The 5,168-nt window shown below is 41.8% G+C and overlaps 1 pseudogene; it reads right to left on the bottom strand.

The window, feature by feature from the left end:
* Positions 1-1,030: 1,030 nt before the first annotated feature.
* Npm1-ps14 (nucleophosmin 1, pseudogene 14) lies at positions 1,031-2,021 on the bottom strand (annotated as a pseudogene).
* Between the last annotated feature and the right edge of the window lie 3,147 nt (positions 2,022-5,168).

The raw sequence follows: 5,168 nt of genomic DNA, 5'->3' as shown, positions 1-5,168 counted from the left end.
ATCCTGTCTCCAGGCTCTCAACCACACACATCCTGCGTGGCAGCCGCTGTGTACTCAGTGTTCTGACCTTTCCCTGAACCAGTCATCTTAAGTACAGCCTTGCAAAATGGCATTACTGCTGCTAAGCTGGGGTCTTTCAGTTTGATATTTTAAAAGGTGATCCCTCTCCAAATTCACCTAGACAATTAACTCCAGAAGCTCGTGAATGTTTAAATTTAGTACAACGGGCTTTGGAAGAGGCTCACCTTAATTATATTGATTATTCTACGTCTCTTTTATTTTTGATTTTTGTATCTGCCTATTCCCCTACGGGACTTTTTTTTCAAGATGGACCCTTAACGTGGGTTTATTTACAAGCTTCACCTGCGAAAATAGTGATGGCTTATCCTCAGGCCCTTGCTCAATTACTGTTTAAGGCTCAAAGAATTAGCTTACAGACTTTTGGTAAAGAACCAGATCTTATTATTACTCCCTATACCAAAGAACAGCTACAACATTTAGCCCAGGGACTTACAGATTGGGCTATTTTAATGTGCACAATTGTTAGTCGATTTGATAACCATTATTCTGATAGTAAGATTTGTCAATTTTTCAAAATGCATCCGGTAATTTTTCCACGAATTATTGTTAGTTCTCCTTTACAAAAGGCTCGTTTAGTATTTACTGATGGTTCCTCCAATGGTAGTGCTGCGATAGTGTCTGGAGGAAAGGTAGAGGTTATAAAAATTCCTATGAATAGTACTGTCTATGATAAAGCTTTACAAATGCACCGAAAATTTCATCTTTTTTTAACGTTATTAAAATACTGAGTTTATTTCACATGTATATTTGTCTCCCCACCATTTCCACATCTGACCACCACTACTACTATGTCCTACCATAACATTCCATACATACTTAAAACCAAGTAAAGGGTGGAGTTCCATCCTTGAAAACTAAACAGGCATTTTAGACAACACATTCTTGGCAATTGAACCTGGACATTTATCAAACACAATAGGGAAAGTTCTCACTTTGCATTATAAGCAACTATTACAGAAATGAAGTAAGACAGAATTATTTCAAACTGTTTAAACCATTTTCTTAAAGAGACTTCCTCCACTGCCAGAGATCTTGAATAGCATCCTGGTCAGTCATCCGGAAACAATTCTTCACATAATTAATGAACTTGGCTTCCACTTTGGGAAGAGAACCACCTTTTTCTATACTTGCTTGCATTTTTGCCCTAATGTCTTCTACAGAGCTAGGTCCTTTGGGTGTTTTGGGAGTTTTTTTCCTGTTTTTTGAAGGACTCTTGACCTTTTGACCTTGGTGTTGATGGCTTTAAATCTTTCCCATTTTGGTTAGATTTTTGTGCATTTTTGGCTGGGGTATCTCGTACAGATTTCTTCACTGGAACCTTTTCTTCAGTTTCCTCTTCATCAAAATCATCATCATCATCACCACCACCATCACCATCATCCTCATCCTCATCCTCTTCATCATCCTCATCATCTTCATCAAGTTTTACTTTTTTCTGTGGGACTTTGTTACCACCTCCGGGAGCAGATCTCTTTCCAGACATACCTAACAGTTTTTTATCTTCATCTTCTGACTCTGCATCTTCCTCTACAGCTACTAGGTGCTGTCCACTTATGTGCACAGGCCCAGAACCACACTTCAACCTCAAGACCACAGGTGGTGTAATTTCGAAGCCCCCAAGGGAAACTGTTGGTTGTACAGACATATTCAAAGTTGCCACTGTTACTTTAATTGGGCTGCCTTCATAGTTCATTGCTTCTGCCTCTACGATGTGCAACTCATCTTTTGCCCCTGCTCCTAAACTGACCGTTCTTAATGATAACTGGTGCTCATTTTCATCATGATCCACTTTAAAGTGATAGTCTTTGTCAGCCTTTAGTTCACAACTGAAAAGGTCATTCTGAGGCCTAAGAGGGCTCATGTCCATGTCCATCGAGTCTTCCATGAGGTGGAGGTGCGCACTTCAGTGTGAGAGAAGCCGGATGGAAAACAACTGCCTACTGTTCGCAGAACAAACACGCAGGATGGAATCACGCCAAGGATCAGAAAATTTCACCTTAATTCTAGTTCTTTGAGTACAATGGAGTTACAATGGAGTAACTATAAAGAACAAGCAGCTCAAATAGTCAGTCAATGTCCCCAGTGTGCCCCATTTATTTCCTCTCCCAATTTGTGAGTTAACCCAAGAGGGTTAAAACCTAAGGATATTTGGCAAATGGATGTTACCCATATTTCTTCCTTTGGGAAGCTACGGTTTGTCCATGTGTCTATTGATACCTATTCTGGCCTGCTCTTTGCCTCTGCTCACAGTGGAGAGAAAATTAAAAATGTTAAGTCACTGCTTACAGGCCTTTGCCTTTATGGGAGTCCCACGACAATTAAAAACTGATAATGGTCCAGCATATACTAGCGGGCCTTTTAAGAAATTTTGTGAGGATTATGATATTGTACATAAGACTGGCATTCCTTATAATCCTCAAGGACAAGCCATAGTAGAAAGAGCTCATTTGATTATCTTGAAAAAACTAAAACAGGGGACCAGAATTCCCCTCCTGCTAAACTTTCCTTTATTACCTATATTTTAAATTTTTTGTTAGTATATAAGAATAATTGTTCATCAGCAGATAGACATTGGAAAGGAATACGACATAAGGAAGGTCTGGTCCATTGGAAAGATTTGACCTCAGGATTATGGAAGGGACCTGACCCTGTCTTAGTTAGGGTTAGGGGTTCTGCTTGTGTTTTTTCTAGAGATGCTGAAGCACCCATTTGGGTTCCTGAACATTGCGTTCGTCCTGTCTCCACAGAATCTGGTACCGATGATGGAGATCGTGATCCTGATACCAGTGGGAACAAGGAGCACACTTCAGCCAGCAGTGATCTCCACCAATAGGACTCCAGAAAAAGCAGCTGTCCTGTCTGCTGACACCAAGATTCAACTCTTGTGGTTCGGGTCCCTGGCCATTGCATGTCCCGTCCCACCGAGACCTGCGTTCCAACCCTCTGTGCACCGCTGCTTGCCAGAGAAGACTGGACTCCACCTGTTACTCCTCCCCCCCTCATTCCCCTGGCGGCTGTCGCTGCAGTGACTGGTGTTGTCATTTTACATGGTTCCATTGCCTGCCAGTTGTTCCAGAGAAGAATGGCTGAATCCTGAACTGTCCTGGGAAAGACTTTGGCATCTTCACTGCTATTGTAGCAGCCATTACTGCTGCAGCCATTGTGTCTGCAGTGTCTGGAGTTACCCTCCCCCAATCTATTGTAAGGCAAGCACAGGAGTAGTTGCTGACAATTGGGAATTTTAAATTTTATTACAGGAGCGGCTTGACAACAGCCCTTGGTGTTATGGCCCTCCGAGTTTGGCCCTAGGGCCCTTGGGCTTCTTATCACATGCGTATACAGCACTTCCAGTCTTGGGCAGCAACTAAGCAGGCATTGTTCTCCTTGATAGGAGACAAACCTTCTGCCCAAATTGGGCTCAACCCTCATGAGAAGCAGTTAGCTGACAACGGGCAACTCTTCGGGACCAGGCTTCGCCTAAGACAGGAAATTCTGATGCTGGCAGAATATTCCAATGACGGGAAAGAAGCTTGTTATTTCAAAGTGACCTAAGACTGGGCTGCTGCTTGAAGTTATTGTAGGGAGACTGCTTATAAAAAAAATAAAATAGGGGGACTTGTCAGAGCCTCCTAGGTTTGACCCCTGCTGAGACCAGCTGATGCATGTGGAACCGACACACTTGGGCCACACCTGGGCAGTGGTCAATTCGCTCCTGCCTTTTGCTTTCTCAGCCTTTGTCCTTGAGATTTAGGCTGGTCTTCTTGGATTTCTCCCTAATTAATTGAGGTCACGTAGTCAGTCTTTTGTTACTGAAGTCATGAGCCAGGAAGTCATGAGCCAGGGTTTCCCACTGTGCTTCCCAGATATTTTCTACCTGGGAAACTTGGGTATATAAGTGGTGAATAAAGCTATAGGAGTCTCTCTCTTCCTCTTCTGGCTTGACACAAATAACCTGTGTGTGTGTGTTTCTTTAATCCCACAGACTTTCGCCTGATTCTTGGTACTGTGTGGGCATGGGTCACCGACAGAAATATATTGTGTTAACTTAACCATATATTAAAGTATTGTCAACTATGAATATAATGCTGTATCTCTTTAACACATATTCAAGTTGATAACTGAAATGAAACAACCTTTGGCAAGAAATGTTCAAGTTCTCTAATACCTCACATTTGGCAACTATATTTCTAACCTCTGCTCTGAGCTGGATATATTGACTCTTACATTACTTGTCAGTCTGTGATATAATTGTTCTCTTTAGAAACATTAAAAGCAGGAAGGGTAATGGTCAAGTAACATATAAAGTCAGACCTATCAAAATTACAGCAGACTTCTCACCAGAGACAATGAGAGCCAGAAGATCCAGGGCAGATGTCATATAAACCCTAAGAAACATAAATGCCAGCCCAGGCTACTATATCCAGCAAAACTCTTTAATAACATCATTGGAGAAAGCAAGATATCCCATGACAAAACCAAATTTACACAATATCTTTTCACAAATGCTGCCTTACAAAGGATGTTAGATGGAAAACTCCAAAACAAGGAGGAAAAGTACACCTTAGAAAAAGCAATAGGTAAAATTCTTTCAATTAACCCAAAAGAAAAGAGTCACACAAACATAATTCTACCTCTCACAACAAGAATAACAGGAAATAGGAATCACTATTCCTTAACATTTCTTCTTTTTTTCTTTTATTTTTTTTAATGTTTAATAAATTGAGTATTTCTTATTTACATTTCGATTGTTATTCCTTTTCCCAGTTTTCGGGCCAACATCCCCCAACACCTCCCCCTCCCCTTCTAGAAGGGCTTCCCCTCCCCAACCTCCCCCCATTACCACCCTCCCCTCAACAATCCCCTTCACTAGGTGTTCGGTCTTGGCAGGACCAAGGGCTTCCCCTTCCACAGGTGCTCTTACTAGGCTATTCATTGCTACCTATGAGGTTGGAGCCCAAGGTCAGTCCATGTATAATCTATGGGTAGTGGCTTAGTCTCTGGAAGCTCTAGTTGGTTGGCATTTATGTTCATATGGGGATTCGAGCCCCTTCAAGCTCTTCTACTCTTTTCTCTGATTCCTTCAATGG

Source organism: Rattus norvegicus, chromosome 7, assembly GCF_036323735.1.
Source record: "Rattus norvegicus strain BN/NHsdMcwi chromosome 7, GRCr8, whole genome shotgun sequence".
Classification (NCBI taxonomy): Eukaryota; Metazoa; Chordata; class Mammalia; order Rodentia; family Muridae; genus Rattus; species Rattus norvegicus.
Note: the sequence above shows the minus strand (reverse complement) of the source record. Positions and strands in the feature narration are given on the sequence as shown.